The sequence below is a fragment of the Aptenodytes patagonicus genome, chromosome Z (assembly GCF_965638725.1).
Source record: "Aptenodytes patagonicus chromosome Z, bAptPat1.pri.cur, whole genome shotgun sequence".
NCBI lineage: Eukaryota > Metazoa > Chordata > Aves > Sphenisciformes > Spheniscidae > Aptenodytes > Aptenodytes patagonicus.
In genome coordinates, this window is record NC_134982.1 from 29,418,604 (window position 1) to 29,440,302 (window position 21,699).

Consider the following 21,699-nt stretch of genomic DNA (forward strand, 5'->3'; position numbering starts at 1 on the left):
TAAAAAAATACAGTTTTAAAGTGTGACAACTGGAACAAGTGTATGGTAGTGTGTATGGCTGTAATTAATGCATTCTCAAATAGCAATCCAAATGTTTACTATTTGTACATTGTGTAACATTCTCTGTTAGGTACATGAAAACAACTTTGGTTTACAACGTGTTTCTCATTGAGGTTTGTATTGTCAGTTAGCCTGATTTTTTGGCACTCATATAAAAATAATGTAAGATCTCAGAAGCAGTTTCACTGCTCTAGCAATGATCGTAATATAATAGACATAATTTCTGAAAAAAAAAAGCTAGTCTAAACTAAAGGGAAAATCATAATTCAGCCTTGTACAATTAATAAGAAAATCTTTCAATTTAATGTATTAATGTAGTTAAAGTAAGAAAGAAAGTTGAATTCTCTTCATTGCCTTGGCATGGTGGGAGACGAGCTCTGATACTGTCATCTATGCTGCATCATTCTTGATTTCATCGGCTGTCCTCTGATTTAACCGGAGTTCACAATATAATAAAAGGATCAGTATCCTAGCAATCATTGCACAGCAACATATTAAGAACATTTCTGGAAAAAAAATGACACCACTGTTTTCAGAAACTGCCCTTCAGCGGTGCACACATATGAGCTGTTAGCAAACACCTTGATATAAACAATGGCACTTGCTGGAGAGAGAAGCAACCATCCACACAGGTGGTTTTAGTTAGGAAGTACATGCTCATAGATGGCTGTGCAGAAGTGAAAGCAGGCTGTCATCTCATTTGAAAGCAGACCTTCAAAGCGTCTACTAGCCAACCGCATAAGAATCAATGGCTTATTCTACCAAGGATGCCTATGGGTTGCATGTGGATTAAACTCCGGTAAATGAAAGTTTTCACTTTTAGATTGCAATTCCATACAAGAACAGACTCCTGTGAAGGATCTGTAGTGCCTTCTCCTGTCATTCTTGAACTCTTACAAACATCATGGACAAAGTGCATCCTCTGTGCTATCATTTCAATGGCTTGAAGAATAGACAAGCTAACAATTTATTGTATTTGAAAATATAGATGTCAAGAAAGTGTTTATGTGTTCCAGACAGTATCTCTGTGAAGAAGTATTCACTGCTCCTATTTCCAGGCTACAGAGGACTAAAATCTTAAGGAGCTATTGCCCTGACACCACCAAAAGCTTCTTATTTTTGCAGATCTCAGCTGATGCCAGCTTAGTTCCCCTGTCAACCCAACTTTGACATTCAACCCAGGTTGATTATAGGATCTGGGCGAAATGTTGATTACAGACATTGTGGCATGATTCAAACTTGATGTACGGTAGAGGGAACCTGGCAGCTGGAGCTTGTGCCCCACTTGTGAGTGATGCTCAGGGTGTCCTTATGTGCAGCAGGAGTGCTTTGCCCACCCTGCTCCTCTGTGACCCCAACACATCTCTCCCCATTGCCCCTGGGGCACAACACACCTACAGGAGTCCATTTTTGTTCATTGTGAAGATTAACATAAAGCACTTTATGACTTAAATGATCAGATACTCCATTAAGTCCATGGTGTGGTTTACTATTGTTATTACTGCTATGGTTGGTGTTGTGGTAGTGCTGAGGGACAAAATAGAGGGATCACTGGGTCCCTGAATCAAGCATTGTAATGACAGTAAAGGGAAAGGAAAGTTGTGATTTGCAAAAGGTCAGGGGTGTCTAGTTCCTAGAGAAACCTAGAAATCCTTGACAAAGGTTGAACACTTAAATTTACTGATGTGTATGTAACCCATCACTAGAAGTCCTTCATGGCAATATGCTGCTGGACTAACAGATCTGCTCAAGCTTCTTGACTTATATAAATCTGGGATTGCTACAATTTCAAACATCACAGGGAAAAAGATGTCTCTCAGTATTTGAAACCATGTTGTGAACTCCTGCTCACTAGATGCACCTCGTCTGTAATCCTTGCTCCCCTCTCTTGTGTTCCCCTGGATTGTTTGTACTTTACAGCTGAGCCATTGATTAGAACATCTTTGCTTTTATTTTCTCTGTATTTTCACAGAAAGAAAAGACTAAACATTAGCTGAACCGTGGGGTTCAACACCCAGGAAGGTAAAAGCATAGAAGAGAGGGACAGGTGAAAGAAGAAGCAGAAGTAAAGCTGTGAAATAGCGTTCCTTTCCCTAAAATCTATCGATTGAGTGTGTGGCAAAATGTGGCAGAAACAGGCAAAAAAGAAAGTGGTTTAGAGTGGTTTAAGTCTTGTCATAAGCATCACAGGCATGGCTCTATTTAATGACATCTTTTCTCACTTTTGGCTGTTTGAAAAGTGTTCCAGCTATTTTTTCTTGGTGTTTCTGTGGCTTTTTAATCATTGAGGGCTTTCTGACTTCTTTTTTTTCTAGCTGTAAGGCATTTTGTGGGAGCAATATACGTTGTTTTCCTTGCTGGTTTTCCTGTTAGGCAACTCTGAAGGGCCTCTTTGGTTTGGCAGCTTAGCGCTGATTTTGTGGCCTACAAATGATTGCTTGTTTGCTTAGTTCTGACTTCGCCACTTCTTTGGACTTCTTGTCCTCTTCTGCTCTTAATACGTAGTTCTTTTTTCTCTTTCCCTGGTATAGGCACTACCCCCATTACCGCAGAAGTCGAGTGAGCCAGACTGACCTCACCTGCCACGGGGTGGTACCCAGGTTCACACACATGCCTGGGTAGGGGGACCTAACGCTGCTGTAGGAACAAGTGACTGCCTGGCTGGGATGCCTCACCCTGCAGGCAGCAGGCACTGGCTGCTGTGCCGACAGGAAACAGACCCTGACTCAAATGGAGCTGTAGAGCCAGCTGCCTGATGTGAAAATGATGTCTGTGTCAGAGGCTCCCTCTGGACGCGCAGGCTGCCTTCAGTCCTATTCTTTGCCCTGGATCCTGCTCTCATTTCTGTGAACTGGTTCTCTGTTTCTGGCTTGCTGTACAAACCACCAGCTCGTATCACTTCATTTAAGTGACTTGCCTAGTATCATAGAGGAATTTTGTGGGACAGATGAATGACAGTGTTACAAGCTTTTTCAACTACCTTAACCTTGAGACCATCTCTTTATAACTCTCCTGCCTTATCCTTGCGTGCTTTACAACTTCTGCAATAAATAAGGCAAGGGACCTCCAGACAGCAGGTTTCATCAGTAAACAAGCCCGTTTAGTCCCCCAAGTTATCACATCCCATGCTCTGACTGATGCAATACTCCTGTGGGGAAAAAAAACAGCATGTAAACATGCAATTGGACTACCTCATCATGCCAACACATGAGGGGGGTGAATTTAGTTGCACAAGCTTCTTTCTTTCCTAAATTTTGAGTGCTTGGCTCAACAATCTTTATGTTTTATCAAAAATGGAATTCCCTTTGTCTTTGAAATTAAGCTGACTCCTTCCAATTTGAAGATTAATGGGGCTGGACGTTTCAAACCCTCAGCACAGAATCTTGATCACAAACCTAATACAGCAAGCGTAACATCAGGCTGTTATCCTTTCATATGGGCTGTGCTATTGCAAGAACCGAGATGCACATTTTCCGAGGCCTTCACAGCCATTCTGCTGTGTGTGGAAGAATGAGAGTGTTGGGGATTTTGTGACTCAATCATGGGTTCTCAAGGAGAGTTTTTTCGAGTGCGTATAACTCATCTGCTCCTCTCCTTCCTTTTCTAATCTATTCATTCGTCCAACCATTATACACTAGTTTTCCTGCTACCCTCTTCCTTTTCCTTTACATGAGTACAATGACTTAAGTCTGCTTTACAAGTGAGCCCTGTCACATGCATGACCTAACTTTCAACAATCCTGATACTTTTAAATCAGCAGTAAATTCCAGGGAAAAAAAAGCAGCTTTACACTGAGGAAGCCCAATCATAAAGCCATCTCTTTTTCCATCTAGGCATCATTAGGCTGAACACCTCAGCTGACCTGTTGCTGTTGTGGATGTCTTCCAAGTGGCAGAGAATGAAAAGAAACATTAAGAAACGTGCAGGCATATAATAACCTATATCCGCATCTGTATGGCACAAAAATCAATGCATGTCTACCTAGAAGTTTTTAATTGCACTTGTTGCTTCACAAATCGCCTTCAAAAGTTTAAGAGGTGGATGCATGATTTTAGGACGAATGGCAATTGATTTATCATTTTATAGGGCAGGAATCATAAAGCCCTTTTACATCCCCAATGGCAGGAGCAGGGAAGGTGAGTCAGCAGGTGGGAAAGTGCCCTGTTTCCAGAATCAGTACCATTGCTAGGTCACTAAAATGCCACATCGCTAGGTGTCTGAGCAGCTAAAAAAAGACTTCCTTGGAAATATAAAAAAGTTCACAATTATTTGTTGCCAGAGAAAATCCTGGCAGCCAGGTCATATCAGGAGAAAGCTGCTTGGCCACCACACTGTCTTCTGAAGGTGTGGGGAAAATGGGACAGAGCTGCTGCAAGGGGTCTGTCCCCCTTACAGCTTCCCAGTCACAGCTAGGTGCCTTCTCTGACCTCGTGGCTGCAGTCTCCTGCAAAAATCTGACTGGATTTGGTGGAAGGGCCTATTTTTAAAAGCAATTGTGATGTTGAACAACCCAGCGTCACTGCTGAAATCAGTGTCTGGTGCCAGGCAGGAGTCCAGTGCTGAGGGTGTGCGTCAACAGGCAGAGCTGCCCTAAATGAACATCTCTATGGCACTTATGTTCTTGTAAGCTCTCCACAAAAATTAAACTGTTTGTCTTATCAGTAAGTATAGCTATTAATAGAATATTTAATATAGCTGGCTTTTTTCCATACGATCGGCAGCTAGCAGGGAAGCTCCAGTCAGGACTGTAGTGCAACTGGTAGGTCTTACAGCTCACCAGCAAGTTCTCCGTGGGTCACCTGCAGCCATGACCAATTTTGCCAAAATCTGTGCTCTGCCCTGCAGATGGGGTGGGGGGACCCTTGCACTGTATGTGGTCCCAGCTGCTCAGACGAGTGAGTGCTCAAGGGAGGAGGAGAGACAGACCCAAACACAGACCTGGCAGAGCATCGGCTTGGTGCAGATCCTCTGGGCTATTACTCTTGAGGATGTGGGCCTTGGTCATTGCCAGCTTTCTCTGTTTATTTCTTGATACAGACTGCCCCTCTTACAGCAGTAGGATATTATTTAACAGCCTGTCTTCCTGCTTGAAACTGCTAACACTCATCACCACTTCCCTGCTTCTCCTCTGCCTTCCCCACCACTCTTCTAGGCAGTTACATACCTTTTCCTTCCCCAGATGTTTTCTAGGTGGATTCTTCTTGATCCCATGTCTTTCACTGGTATTCAGCCACATTTTCTCTATCCCAGGCTCCTTTATTTGCTCTTCTTATTTGGAGTTTTACTTGAATGATTTTACATAACATTCCAAATGACATTTTTATTGCAGTATTTGCACGGCCCAGCATAATTTGCCAAGGGAGGTGTTTTACAAATAATATTATTACTTTGAAGACTTAGTCCTGTGGAATCACAGAACATGTGGTTATGTTTAAATACATTTGTTTTCACTGTGTGTCCTCTATTATGATTTTGCCCCGCTGTGTGATATTGGTGCAATAAGTGCTATTTATCTGTAAGATACCAACAACATGACCTGCTTCAAGTACGTGTTGGCTTGTCTCCCTCTGAGAGATGGAGGTGATGCTTCAGCATAACCTTGCCTGACCTTCTGGGGGGGTCTTCTTAATCCAAGACAGAACTAGTGATCGTACAGATTCAGGGCAGCAGCCTGAGGATGTCCTCATTATGTTTTCAGAACCAGCACTGACCAGGTCAGTTGGACCAGATCCTACTTAAGGGCCTGGTTTCTGAAGCTTCAGAAAGTCACCATGTGTACTTAGGCCAGATTGTTCTGTTTGAGCACCATGCGTCCACAGGTATTTTCTGTGTGCAGTAAAAGAGCAAGTCACAGCAAAGTGGGCAGGGAGGCTTGCATGTCTCTGCTCAAGCGCTCTCTGCTATCTGTATATCTAGGTCAACAGGTCTGGGGCTGCTGATGTGGTGAAAATAGTGATGCTGTTAACACACAGCAAAGATTCATGATATCTGTCTTCATTGGACTGATTTTAACCATATCACATCAAAGAACCATTACAGAGATAATTAGAATTAAATAATGCACAAAAGGTGGCATTGGCAATGGGCTAACTGTGGTTGAGAGTCCAGGCCGGCCAGCAGCAGGGAGGAGGATATAGAAACAGTCTGAAATAGGCTCAGTTGTGAAATAGTGGGAAACTTACCTTCAGCTTATGCATGCCTCAGATGAGAAAAGACAATGCCTCTGAGAAGATTTCAAAGGCAGAAGGCCCTCCCTTAAAAGGAAGGTTTATTCCTGTAGAACCAAATGTTCCTATAAAGAGAAATCTAAATGGGGATGGTCTACCATGATCTTTATTGCTCAGTTAAGTGTGCTTGGTGCTCTCATCCGGAATTTTGGTAACAGGCTTGAACTGACCAATTAATTTTCTTGATCAGCTTGTGGTCCACAGACCTACAGGTTTCTGGACTGTTTTAAAGCATCTGTGAAAGGTGACTAAGAAAAGCAGTTGTGCAGGATGCAAGGCTACATGTAGGGTTTAGTTATCGGCCGCTCCAGTGGAAATTTCTTTTTGGCACCACAGTCTGAAAAAGGACAAAAGCTGGAAGAGTATGTGGAAGGTAATAAAAGCTATTTAATGGCTTATGTGCATGTCCTCCTAAGGATATTGTGGTGACCAGAGCAAAAGCAATATTTCAGCAAGGAACTCCGTGCTCTCTGTGCAACAAACCTGTGCCTCCATGTATTTAAAACTTCCTAGCATGCATGCTATTTTAAATTTGTTCAATGTTGTTGGAAATGATCGCACTTCATAGATCTAGGCTTTGAGCCATACAGAACTCTAGATCCCCTGAGACACTTTGAAGGAAAAAAGCTGATGCCTGGATATAATTTACAACTCTTTCCTAAAAGACCTCTAGGCCTCACAAAATGTATTTCTCTGGTGGATAGTTACTTAGACCATGTTTGGGCAGAGTTTCATCCTGTTCCAGTCTTATGAATAGTGGAACAATTCTTATTTAAATATCTTAAGCTCAGAGAAAATTAGGTTTCTCTACTATGGTGAAATATTCAAGGTTGCTTTCATTGTCACTTAATCGTGTCTGAAGGAAAAGAAATAAATAAGCATGTGTCTAGACTTCAAGGAAGGTATGGCTTCAATCAAAGGACAATCAGTTTCCTTTCACCATCTTTGTATTTACAAAATCCCAGGCAGAAAATCGCCTGCTCCCAAAACGGAGATGAATGGTTCCTAAGGCTCATCTGCAGAGGATGCTCACTGCTTCCAGTGGCACTACTGAAACAAAAACTCCAGAAAACCCTGCATGTGCATGTCCTCATGCAGGAGTAAAATGGCTCTTTCAGTTTTTCTCAAGCCATTTCCTACATACTATAAGGTTAAAAGAAGTTTATCAGAATACAAATATCTACATAAGGCCTAATACCAATATAACTGTATTCCCAGCCCTAGCTTACATCTGGATAATTTCCTTTTAGACAAGTTCTCAGTCTGAGGAGTTGTCTATTTTCTTTTATACCAAAGAGCTTCAGAATGGATGGACTTTTCCCTGGTAGCCAATCAGTAATGAAAAGGAACAAACTATCTGTCTTCTCTGGAAGGTTTTATTTCCAGACATTCTGGACACACTGATGAAGTCACAGACCAGCTCCCCTGTGCTTTGTAAAAACTGGCAAGCAGTTTTTAATGAATTAATGGGTACCTGTGACTATCAGGAAGATATTTTTAAATGTGCTGTCTTTTGAGAAGGAAAAAACGTTTCCCAGTTCCCTTACCTTCCATTTTTTTTTGTCTGGTTGATTCTTTTACATCAGTCAACAGCCTTGAAACAGGAGTTTTTGTTAACTTGACTGTGAACAGTAGGAGGAATAGTCATTGCATTTACTTATTCTGCTCTTTTCTTCTAGCTCAGCACCTTGCAATCTCTTTGTAGCTAGACTGCACGTGAGAAAATCGGTGATATGGCAGAGCTCCACTATCACTGCTTAAACTGCTATCTCTCCTCCTTCATTTCCATGACTTTGCAAGTCTGTCAGTAGGTCCCAGAGTCCACAAATGGGCTCAGGTAGTTCCATCAATTGCAAGAGGTACATTGTGCTTCCCAGCATTTTGATTTCACAAGCAGGGACACCTAAGATTTCTGCCCAGGTCCTCTTCTCTGTGACTCTGCCAAGGTTTATGTGAAAAACATCCTTGCACCAACAGTGACTGTAACCCTCCTGTTGGTTGCCAGAGGATGATCATGGGCATTTAAGGCCTTACTGAGCTTCTGTATTGTGAATGCAAGGCAGGGCTGCATTACCATCAGCGTGTGGGAGACGTGTCTTCTCTCAGACCTGGACATCTGATACCTGTCAGAGAAAAAGCCTCGGGCACGCCCTGGCTGACACTCAGTCCAGACAAAAAAAAGCGAGCCTTGGTAGATAAGAGGAGCCTTTAGAGAAGGCAGATACACCAAGTGTTTCTATCAGGTTTTTGCTAGATGCTTGTTGAAGCAACAGCGTATTTTTTTTTTCTCAAGTCAAATCAAAAACTGTGGAAGCACATGTCATCTCGAAGTAATTTATTTCACTGTAAGCTAAACAATTCCTATCAAATTTAAATGAACCTCATATAAACCTATGCTAAATCAAACCAAGAATACCCAGCCCAGTAAGTTGTATTTAATTATATCATACCCTCATAGTTTCCCAGTGTAGTTCTCATCTCAGTTTCCTTTGCTTTTCAAACTGCCAGTGAGATTTTTGCAACACACTGTATTTAGGGAAGAACTTCCACTGGGGGAAAGTCTATTTAAATAATTTTGCCATGTCTTTCCATCTTTTGGTCCAAGTGTACACACAGTTTTTGCTAAATATGAAGCAAACAAACTGCAGCGTCAGTCCAAGGCTATTTTGCAGCCTAACCAATGTCTAAGCAGGGCTCTGAGGTGCTTGGACGAAATAAGCTATTTAAGTATGAATTGTTATATTATCATTGTTATCAAGATGTTCCAAAACAATCTGGTTTATACGGAGAATAAAATGTGCCAGAATGGGAGTGAAAAAAGCGTGAGGGCCAAGTGAGCTAGGGGTGATACTGCCCTGCAACCTCCTAGCCTCCAACAACCTGCGCTTTAGGAATTTACTGCAGGGACAAACCCATGGGCTGTCCTGTCATGAACTAAGCATGAATTTACCTCTTTTTTTTTTAAATTAATTTACACTTCTGGGCTCCGAGGGCTCCTGAGGTGAGCAGTTCCATGTCTGCACAGTGGAAAACAGACTTCTTGTGGGTGCTTCAAGCCCTCTTACCACCTTGTTGCCCTTTAGCTCATGTTTCCCTATTTCCCTCACCTTACTGCCTGTGGTTTACAGGTGCCAATGACTGACTCTCTAGATTCAAGACCTCTTTCTGGCAGGTGCTCCATACGTTGCTCTGTTCTTCTTTAGTTCTCCCCTATGAGGTGAGGAGACCAGGGCTTCTGGCAATACCACAGCTGGCTTTACACCGTGATGAGCACAGAAAGTAGATTAATTTCTGATCAAAACACCCGTGTCGCACTTGCCCTTTGGCCAGTGCAGGACACCAACTAGAGAACTTTGGAGCCACCTCCCTCCACCACAAACCTGCCCCCATCTTCTCTCCCTCTCTTTGTGACCAGCTTCGCTCTTATCTTGTCATGGCTTCTCACAAGACTTTTGATGAGGCCTGTTTTATACACCCATGTGCACTCGTCAGAGCCTCATCACTGCCATCTTCAGATGGCAACAACCCGCCGCCGGTCGGAGTGCAAAGGCGATGGCAGCCCCCGGGGGTGGTGGTGGGGACGACAGAGAGGGTGCTTAGGACCGTGCTCCGCTCCGGTCTAGCGCTTTAAAAAAAACCCCAAAAAACCAAAACCCCAACCCAACACAAAGAAACAAAAAAACCCCACCAAACCAACAACTTAAGAAAAACCCCCAACAAACTAAAAAGTGAAACAAAACTTCCTCTCCCCGGTCCCTCCAGAGGAAAGCGGAGCGGGGCACCGCAGTCCGCGGCGGACCGGCGCTGGGGCCGCGGCAGCCCCGCGCGGGTCCGGGGCGGGCTGCGGGTCCCTCCCCAGGCCCGGGGGGCTGTGGCTAGGCCGGCGCATTGGGACTCCGTGCACAGCCTGCGGATGCGAAATTAAATCCCCGCGGGCAACCGGCGTGGGCTCGGCGGAGAGCCCCGAGAGGCGCTCCCGGCCGGCGGGGCGATGGGGGCGGCGGAGGACCCCCCCCTCCCCGCCGCCAGCGTGTGCGGAGCCCGCCGGGCGGAGGGGAGGGCGACTAATTCCCCTTTTAAAAACAGATTTGTCCCTGCCTGGCTCTTTTGTGCGGCGGAAGATGGATGGGACCTCGGCGGCCGCCTCCCAGGTGACGGCTGGCTCAGCACCGCGGGCGCGGAGCGGCGCGGAGGCTCCGCAGTCCCGCTCGGCAAAGCCAGCGGCGGGCCTTGCGGTGAAAGCTTGTGAAACCAGCGCTGGGTTTTCTTCCTGCAGGGCCGGGGAGCTAAACGTCGCCGGCTGTCGGAGGGGACGTCTTTTTGTCGCCCCGGACGAAAAGCAAATAAATGCGATAGCCCGAATTTATCAAGCGGTCCCCGTGACCGAGCATTTCTCATCGTGTGTTCGGTTTGTTTTTCCAGGACCTAAGCAATTTTTAATGTACTATATACTTCCCGCTTAATCCCCCTCGTTTATTATATAATTACGGTTTCAAAGTGATTATGTAATTAAAATCATGTTTCACTGCAGCATACTTCAAAAGGAAGGCAACCTTCCCCAGCATTATTTGCCGGTGATGTCATAATTTCCCTGTGATATTTAAAATAAACACATTAGTCCAAGAATTCTAAACATGTCTGAAAGTATATAATGGAATTGATTGGCATAAAGCAACGGTGAAACCTATCACTAGTTTAATATATTTCTATGCTCCCATGCAGTGTAAATTATAGGATAATGGGGTGCAGGCGATGGTAAGCTCTGTTTATATAATCCATTTCTTCACACAAGTTCCCATTGCTTTTCCTTCCCTTTGCTGTATGTGGTGGTTCTCTGATCCTACTGACCTCAGCCATGTGTTTTCACTTTTTCTTCTGATCTCAATTCCATGACCAGCGGGGAATAAAATACAAATTGAATAGTAACCATTCACAGGCCACTCTTTTCAAACTGTTGTTAAGCCTTCTTTGTCTTGTCTAGCAATTGATAGATAAATGTGTCGTATTTTACCCGAGTCTTTCTTCTCTCCTTGTAAAGCTTTGTTGCCCCAAGTTCCTTAGTCCATCTTTCTCTTCTTCTTTTTCTTTTTAAAGAAAATCATTTCATCGGGGCTTGCCACCGAAAGGGACCGTTCCCTTCCTTGGCAGTACAAGGGGTGATGGTTAAGCAGCGGAATTAGACAAAAATATCAGAAGGGGGGAATAAAGGAATTCCTCCAACATTTGGTCCGATCTATTCCCAGCACGACTCGAGGTTAATTTTAAATTTGACTTGTTTCTTCTCTACACGGTAAATAAAGTGCTCCCTGGGCTGCACGCAGCTCCTTTTTGAAAAGGGGAAAGTTAAGTACTCGAAAAGGGTAGAAAAAAACCCTCCTCTTTTCCCTCTGCATGCCTCTTTCATTGCAAACCTGCTTTCTGCTCTGTCAGGCGGGGCCGACGCTGTTTATTCAGCTTTTCTTGAAAATGAAAAGCAACTAAGAGAAGTTTAAACAATCTCTTGTTATTTTTGGGCTTGTTTTTCCTGCGCTCTCCTCCCCGGCTGCTTCTTTGGGGATATAAGGCAAAAGAAAATAATTTTGGAAACCCATTATTCCACAGAGAAAAACATGTCACCAATCCCATGCCCTTTATTTGATCAAAAAACAATTGTCTTGAAGATTTCTTTCGTGATGATCTAAACTGCAGAACAGCAATGGTTATAATTATTACCAAACTGCCAACGTGCTGAAGGCAGTTTGAGATAATTTAGCATAGATATTTTAAACAGCTTGTTTTAAACCTCCCTATCTTTTTTTTGGAAAGGCTTACTCGATCCCTATAGCAAACAGGTTTTTCGCTATTAGTAACTAGTTTAAAAGCGGTGGTTGAAAAGGAGATCTTTTGTTGTGCCTCTCTTCGAAAAACTCTCGCACATAAGCAAACATTTTGAAGAGCGCATCGGTCTCTAATCAAAATAATCCAGATTCTTGTGTGAAAGGTAAATATTTTGCAACCACATTACTGGAGCTGAAATAACTAAACAAGTCAGACACCGAAATTAGCAACGTGGTGGAGCGCGGGCAGTGAGAGAGAGCTGCAGCACCGAAGAGAAGCGCTCCTCTTAACCTGCCAAAAGCTGCCGAGGGTTTCTTCAGCAGAAACCGCTGCCGTGAGGAAATGCAGCTTAGCAGAAAAATAATTTTCGAAATTTTGCTGGGGACAACGACGGTCCGAGGCGAAGCCGCGTACCTGTAAAACGAGCCGCTCCGTATCACATGCTTCATATTAAACTTTCATGCAGTTTTCCTTCACTGTTTTTTTCCAGCTAAAGGGTTCTTATAAACTTTCCTTCGTTTATTTAAGCCTGGTTTTCATTGCTGCAGTTTTGCATGGTTTGCCTTTGTTTAGTTTATTAACCCACAGGGTTACTTTAACTAAATATTTGGGCTGAATACTTTGGGGTTGGATTTCAACGTTTTCTAACAAAATTACTGAGTTTTTTGAAGCCACACAGAGAACTCTGTGTTGACTTTATTAGTCAATTTAACAGGCTATAAGGAAAATAAAAATAAGAAACATACTAGTGTATCCCCTCCAGTGAGGAATGGGGTTGAAACTGGCCTCTTATTTAGTACTTCAGCTGCCATCGAGGCTGCGTTAACTTTACTAACGTTTTAATAGAAATGGCAAATGTACAGCGCCTCTGCTTCGCCGAAGCCTGCCACGTCCTCGCCCGGTGCCCGATGACCACCGCGGAGCTATTTTTAAGCCCCCCTGGGGAAAAAAAAGGAGGGGGGGGGAACCCCAAAACGAAAAAAAGCCCCTCTCCCTTTGCTTCCTGCCCCACGCCTTGGGCGGAGGGCTAGGGATGGCCTGGCCGCGGGGGCACGGGGGGGACAGGCGGCTCGCCCGGCCCCGGAGGGAGCCCGCGGGGGCACCGCGCCCCTCCGCGCCCGCGGGGGATCGGCGCAGCCCCGCTGCAGCACCGCACAGGGACCCTGTCCAGGGGCTGGGGACCGGGGCTGAGCCCGACGGCGTGTGCCGCCGGGGGAACCTTCCCCACCCCACATCCTGGCAGACACTCCTGCAGCCTCCTGTTGGGGTTGGCATGCTTTTTTTGGGTGCTTTTTGTTTGGAGTTGTTTTTTAACGCAAGCGCCCTGCTGCCTGGCTGGGACAGAAAGTAAAACGTTAGCCCAGGAGATGTGAGCACTTGGAGAGAGAGAGAGAGCTGTAGGCAGTGATGGGTATTGGGAAGCGGAAGCTCGGCTGCAGAAAGAAACCAAAATCCCCCCGGCATGGTGCCACTTGCCTGGATTGTAGGACCACTGTGGCATTGCCCCCCTGAGCAAAAGCAGGGTGGCAGCAAGCTGGCCAACTGCCTAGTGCAATGCACTGTCAGAAAGAAACCAGGGGACTCCTCCAGGGTGCTGCTGTGGATACCAGTCAACAGTCCCTACAGGAATGCTCCCATAGCCATGGGTCTTCATTAGGGCTCACATCTCTCCCAGCAAGTAATTGTCCCAGCGCTGCGCTGGGCACATCATGGGCTGCTCTACAGACAGGTCCATTGTGGAGTAATTGGGCTGGAGATGACTCAGTGCTTGAACAGTGTACTTTTACTATTTAGAGGCTAGGAACGTCTCCCAGGCCGCCCCTGTGCAGGGAGCAGTAAGTCCTTCACTGCTGACAGCTCCCATTTCCAGTGGTGATCTGCAGAGGTGGATCACCTCAAACCCCAGGAAAGAGAGTGGAAGAGTAGCAGGGTGTCAAGACAGTACGACACCAATAAGACATGCAGACCAGGCTGGTGATGTCTGGTGCCTTAGACAAACAGGAGCCAACAGAGAGATGTAAAAAGAGAAGAGGAGAGGGTCAAAGTGAGAAGGATCTTTGCAGGGCTCCTCTGAAGGAGTAGGTAGGGACAAAGGCTGTGTTTGTCACCACCACAGAAAAAGACATTGCAGCTTTCAAAATGTGAAACACCACAAACGAAAATGAGAGCTAAGCCTGTGTGGGTGAATGAGAAAACCTCTATGTAAAACCTGGGACATAACCAGGGAGTGAAAAGTTACAGAAAAGCCCAGTCAGAGCTACAGCCAGGTTACAGGCCTGGAAGAGACCCAGCTGGTCTCTGGACAGATGTCAGAGACACAGTCCAAAATTTTAGAGAAAGCAACAAAGTGTGGTGTTAATTCTCACTAACTACTCCAACAACTTTCCAAATCTCAGGCCTAGATATTACAGGGGTGTGAACCCTAAGACAGATGTATATGTGCATCTAGCAGGGAGATGTGCCTTCACTTGCTTTAGGCAGTTCTTGACAAGACCTTAGAATGAAAATGCAGCACTCTTGCAATCCCTCTCAATCATAAATCAGTCTATCAACGATGACCAACAATAACCCAGCAGCAAAACTATGTCATGTCTGTCAACGGGATTAATTCAGTGCGAAAATGAAGTAGCCATTTGTGATAGAGCAGCTTACTGCCAATACACAACAGTGAGACAGTCCGCTGCTATCCTGATAATAAAATGTAAATATGTAACTCCCTAAAGCATGTCCCATCCCATCCCATTAACATGACATTGATATGCTTTTTCTGATAGCAGCATAAGAGGGTAAAAGAGCAAGTTCTACCTCCAAATATTATTACATATTTTTGTTTTACTTACTTGCCATTGCATCTTGCAAAATATTTTGTGGTCTCTTGAACATAAAAAGGCAGTGCAGAAAGCCTATATTAGAGTCAGGCTTAGTTTTCAGAAGAAATAAAAGCTTGGAGCTTAGCTAATACTGAAGAAATAAGATAACTCTACAATAAAGGGCTAATAAATGTTTACTCTGTTAAGTATTGCTATTATTTCTCCCTCTCATAAATGATCTTGCAGTACTATTATGCCAAAAAATTAGGATTACTGTATTAAAACCAGATTTTCTAGAGCTCATTCAGAATTTCCAGCAGCAGTCTTTTATTTCATTAAGTAATAAGAAGACACAAATTGTTACTTTGTTGTGAGAAGTTCCACATTTTCCTTCACACAAAAAAGCAAAATCTGAATAACATAAATGATTGATTGTACCTCAGTCTGAGGTCTGGTGAAGTGTGGCAGCAATAACAAGTGAGAAGAGCAAACGAGCTAGAGAAACACTGACATACAGTGGAAAAGGGAAAGAATCAGGAGAGGAAGAGGTTAGGAGATGAAACAGGGGAAAAAAGACATGACAAGAAAGATGCCAAAGATGAAAGTTTTCTGCAGTAGCTGTGCAGCTTGATAAACTCTTCCATCACTATTTTATTCTCTGTTGGACATGGATTTGGGAAAAACATTGCTGAATCCCCACCTCAGATTTGACGCCATCAAAATCTTTAGATTTTGATCTCCTTGTTAAAGATATGATACTGCAAAACTCTTGTGCCCAGCTCTCAGACCCAGCTCTCTGCTTTGCAGAGCCCCAAAACATGTACTTAAGCTCTGACTTCGTTCAATGTGTTAACTCCAGTTGCAGCCAACATTAATTAACAAAGGAAGAAAGGCTGAACCAGTTATTAGTTGATTGATCTCCCTGCTAGCCATGTTTGAAACCACGCTTAACAGCTATGGAACAAGGATGAAACAAAAAAGAGCATAGCACTTATTATATGTAGGACCGAAGATACGTCTTCATGATATTGTGCATGAATTATTCCTTTTAATTTCAGGGATGGCCATTCACATCCCTTGGCACTGTAATCAGTATTTAAAAGAAAGATCCTAACAAGAAGAACCACCCCGCAGCAGAACAAAACCCACACACAATAATAATAAATTACATAATCATCCAGTAATTTGAAGCAGCAATATATAGCCCACAAAATAAAAATCGTTCCCACACCCACAGTCTTATTTCTGTTTGGGTTAGATGTGTGTGTGGAGGGGCGATGGATAGGCACTATGTATATCCAACATGACAGAGCGCTTATATGTATATCCAACATGACAGAGCACTTATTCTCAGACACAGAATAGAGTAATATATCAGACTTTAACGCTGTGAGTCTTTTCCTACAGAAAATGCTGGTTTTGGAGATGAGGATTCAGGCCTAGACTAATTAAACACATGGAGCTGTACAGGGTTTCATCAGTGCATTTTTTTCTAGTGAATGTTTTAGAGTGTTGAATATCTGTAATATTAATGCTTAAATATTTGTTATGTAGCTTTTTGGTCTGAAAACAATGAGAAATATGGAATATATGGTAGCAATGGTGGTGTTATGCAGTGTAAAATGTAGAAGGGGTTGACTATCAGATGATTTGTGTATGGTGACTCACGTGATGGCTATTTCAGAACACAGCAGTTGTTTCATATGTGTGCCACACCATCATTGCTACTCACCATACTTTATGTGCTAGTGGCCTTGATCTTGGTTAGAGGTTACCATTGTTGTGGGCACTTGAGGATGTGGATTAAGAGACAATCTCTGCAACTTAAACAGAGAAGCCAGATGGTGAGTAAGATGGGACACCAGGGCACAGAGAGGTAAGGAGACCTCCCCAAGAGCAGGCAGCAGCTCAATGCTGCCTTCTACCATAGGTATTTCATTATTTGCCCTCACAGTAAAAACCTATTTTTTTGTGTGTGAAAGCCATAATGAACTGTTTAAGTGGTGCAACACAAGAGAAAGCAATGCACGATTTCTGCTGCTGGTTTAATGGATGCAGGAGCAGAGGTAGTTCACTAGACAGCTGCAAATACTGTCTACTGTGAAGTATGCCAGTGCCTTGAACACTATATTTCGTATATATGACACCAGTGTAACCATCTTTATGCAAAATGTATATGCACATTGACATTGTGGTTTCTTGTATAGTATTTTGTCAGATGGAGGGTTTATCTGTTTGTGTAAACACATATGCATTCATAAATACACAGTGTATTGCCATCTACAGGGACAGAGTCTACTGCTGCAGTTCCCCCAACTTCTCTGGGTTGTAACACTCAGAAAGATGTTACGGGGAACTGGAATTAAAGGATAAACAGTTGTTTCTGGGTATGTTCCATTAACTGGGTAGGAAATGAGTGGCTTGTGAGAAAGATGATGACGGCACCATGTTTGGAGGCATTAGTGTTATCTGTGAGAGAATATTTCATTTTCCTATGTTGTAGACATATTGTATATGAAATTACTGTATAATAAATTACTGTATAAGAAATACCCTGGACATATTTTTTATTTCCTTTTTTTGCGTGTGAAAGGGGTATATTCACTGTCTTGTAATATAGCATTGGTACTCTGATCACTTTAAAAAAAAAAATCACTGAACTTTCAGAAAAGCACTGTCAGTACAGATGTGGATCTAGGTGGTCCAGAAGTTTGGCGAAGTAATTTCAACTACTGGTTACAGGCTTTTATCTGCTTTATACAATTGGTGCTGATTTGAACCAGTATTTTGTGGTATATCTCACTGGTATTTTCCTATTGGTACTATTAGAGTTCTGCAAAAGTCCTCCTTTATAAAAAAGGTCTTCATTTAGGAGAAAAAGAAAATCTTAGATTTTCAGAATAACTTTCCTGCATGTCAGTATTGCAATGTGAATAACAGGCCTAGCTTTGCTCTATTATACCTACGTGAAATGCAGTCACTTCCCAGTGTAATGATGTAACTGAGAGTACAGTGCTGTTCAAAAACTTGTGAGCATATAAGAAATATTCCTCCTAATCTGTTAAATCTGAAACATAAGGAAAGACACAGTGAAAGTTGTCTTTATCTGTGTCAGCTCATGACCATTTGGGAGGTGCTATCCAGCCTCCCCTGGTTTCTAAGTTAACTTTATGAACACAGGAGAAATTAGGTACCACCACGTTTTCTGAGCCCAATACTAACAAAAGGCAACATTATCCTCTCCTTCTTTCAGGACCTGGTGCTGAAAACCATCATCATCCTGACTGACAGAACAATTAGTGTTGTCAGCAGAGAAAATAGTCAGTGAACCAACTGAAGGCCAATGTGTTTATTTTCCCACTCAGAGACGTAGTCTTCCCAGATGGAGACTCTGAAAACATTCCTGCTAAAGCTGACATGGGTTTTACTTTGGTGAGGGATCGGTCTACTCTGAGCAGGAAATTAATCCAAACGTTTAAGAGAAAGCAATACAAGCTGCACCGAGTGCATGGGGATACACAGCTATACCACTGTCTCCACACAGAGACAATTCTTTCTTTTTGAGACCATTCACTTTTTCTGGTTGTTTATTTTCAAAGCCTAACACATGTAAATGATAAAACAGGGTGGTGGATGTAAGGTTAGAAAAGCTGCATAAGGCAGCATGCGGTAATAGTCTATTGGAGAAGACTTACAAATGGCATCACACAACCCTTTAATTAAGTTACAAAATGAACTCAGAGTTACTATACTATCTAAACATTCTCTCTCGCTTTTCTTCAGTTTCCAAATGCTGCTTTGGATAAACTACATACTACAAGTAACAGCGCTGAGCCTCCTTTCTGTTTATGAAATGTACCTTTTCTATTGAAAACTAATGTACAAATCTTCTGAAAATCAGTTCAGCTAACAAAGCCAGTTCTCTTTCTGCCACACTATTTTTGAAGCTATTTCTATTAGATGACATCACTAGATGTGATCAAAGAAGCAGCACAGAGCACTGCAAAGAGAAGTTTCAACCTTCTTTTTTATGCCTTTCATTGGGATACCTCAGTAAAAGTGAATGCTCTGTGGTGTAGTGTCTTTATTTTTAGAAGTGCGACCAAATGCTGGAAGGTCCTCTGTTGTCATCTGTATCAGCAAGGATGAAGGCATTTTCCCTAGAGGAATCTGTAAGGAAGCACTAGCTAGAAAGAGCTAGGAAGGCATCCATGTATGAAAATGTAACCTGTTAAAACTGCAACACAGTGTCATTTTGCAATAGCTTTTATTTATCGTTTGTCAGGATAGACCCATACAGCAATGGGGAAGGGGGATCTACAGAAAAGACGAGGATTTCCACAAGCACAACCCCCTTCCAGATTCTGTATTTGGTGGAAATCCTGGATACATAGCGGAGCCCACAGGTAGCCAGCCAGCCTCTGTGGGCACATGAAGTTATACACAATCTTAGCTGGGGGGATTTTATTCCCGCCAGCGTAAAGCACAAGTGTTTGGGCAGGAGATGAAAGGGCAGATGAAGATGTCATCAGAAGCCACTGGTGGCCCTGTGCTCCAACCCGCCCCCCCGCCCCCCCCCCCCCCCCCCTTTATCAACTTTGGTGGAAAAACCTGCTCTGGGGGGGTCTCCCAATCTGAAAGGACTTTCTGAAATGTGTTATTAGGTGTGGATTTGAAACAAGAAAAATTTTTTTCCTTCTTTCTTGTGACAGAAGTCACAGATATTTTGTGTCACTGCTGTATTTTAAGACCCCAAAATACTGATTAAAAAATATGTTATACATGGGGTGATGCTCATGTTTTAAGATTGATGTGGGACAATTAGAGCAGATTAGGAAGAACACTGATAAGGAAAGCAAAATAAACAGTGTCAATTGTCTTCTGGCTGCTTGAAAGCAAGACAGCAGTCCCTTGCCATTAGACCAGGGCTGTTCCCTACCAGATTCCTGCATGCCAACTGCCCTCGGCAGAGCACTGCTGAGAGTTGGGGCCAAGGAGGGCTGGATACTTGGGGAGGGCAAGGCACCCAGTATGGGATGCTGAGCACTTGTGTAGCTTTTTCACTTTGCTGGGAGAGCAAAACAAGAAAGGCAGCCTTGGCAAACCGTGCAGAAATCCTCAGTGCTTGTGGTGTTACCCTATTGTGCATTTTGCTTTGCAAGCAATTAAACATCTCTTGATTTCAAATGTTGCCTTCCACAGCTTGCCCACACCCTCAGCCCATAGTCTTAGCAGCGCCGGTCACTCTCCCCTGCAGCGTATACCCTCAGGCCTTCACTATCCTGGAGATGCTAATGAAAACGAGTCAGCTGAATGAAGGAAAAATGCATTTGCCAAAAACAAAAAAGTGAAAAAACCCGCCCAAAACAAAACCACTCTTGTTTACAGAGAACCCATATGAAAAGCTATTAAGAGATGTGTGCAAACATGCAGAGGTTTAAAATGCAGGAGCCTGGGGTTAGAGGCTGAGATCACTGTGAATCCCAGCAGGACCTCTACGCCGCGCCATAAAGCACTTCATGCACTCCACCACTGGCATGTCAGAGGGCATTTGCAAGGGTTGTATGGAGAGCTTTTTGTAAGACGAGTGAAAAGAGCACATGAATTTGTTTTAAAAAATTGTTAGTGTGACTAGTTGCATAAATTTCAGTGATGTGGGCATGCAGAAATGACTACAGGTACAGTTCACCACTGCTTCTCCTTTCCCCCTAGATGCAAGATTTCATCAGTTTCATGGACATTTGTTGAGCTTGCTTGCTCTCTGCAGCCTATGACTTTGAGCATTTACTGTCTCTCCCCTCTTGTTGCTGTCCCTCCTTCCCACCCTTCTGTATTTGCCGGCAGATGTTCACCCTCCTCTGCGTTCCAGAGTGTGGCTACATCCTTGGGTGGTCCAGCTTCCCCCAGGGAAACCAAAACTCCTTGAACAAGAAAATGGGAGCTGCAGGAAGGCAGATAAAGCATCTTTCCGTCCCCTTACTTAAAGTAGAGCAGCACCAGCATATTTTCCCTGCTTTAAACAATCCGGGGCTGGTGGTCTAGTCTGTCTGCTCCAGCAACAGAGCCTTCCTCCTTGATGCTGGTCTGGTCTGGGTACCCATGCCTGAAAAGTACAGACCAGCAATATGTCAGGAGCAGCGAGTAAAGCAGCAGGAGAAAAGTCTGTGTGCTGGTGATGGCATGTCATGTCTGCATGTCCCTGTGGACAGCAGGCATTTAAATGAGGGGAGAGGGGCATTAAGTGCAGGTCCATGGGAAAAGAACCCACAGCCAGGGAGATGATGGAGCTGGGTGATGGATAGTCCATCCTGCCGGGGACCACTCCCATGGTGGGCAGGTAACAGTTGCACTGGATGACATGACAGTGAGTCGTGTCACTCTGGACAAACAAAAGTGTTGTCTTCATCCAAGCTCAGGGAAACCCAGTGAGATACACAAGTCCTTACCTCCAGGACAGGAGCAATGATCTGTGCAGGGTCAGTAGAGAACCTGCTACCCCGGGAAATGAATTTGCTGTCCTGGGAACTGGGGGATGCTGCCCCAATCTTCTGAGCTAAAATTCAGCTTGGTAACCCTTGATGCGCTAGCTGAAGCTTAAAGCATGACTAGTGATTACACACAGGGCAGGGACATAAGCCTGCTTGCTGTACCAATGGCATTCCCCCTGGGAGATGAAACTGGGTCAGTGGCTGTGCCTGCATTTACTTTCTCAGGACTGCTGCAACGTGGCCTGAGAGTGGCAAGCTCAGGGAGCCAGGCATGGGGTGATGGAAGGGAACATCGTG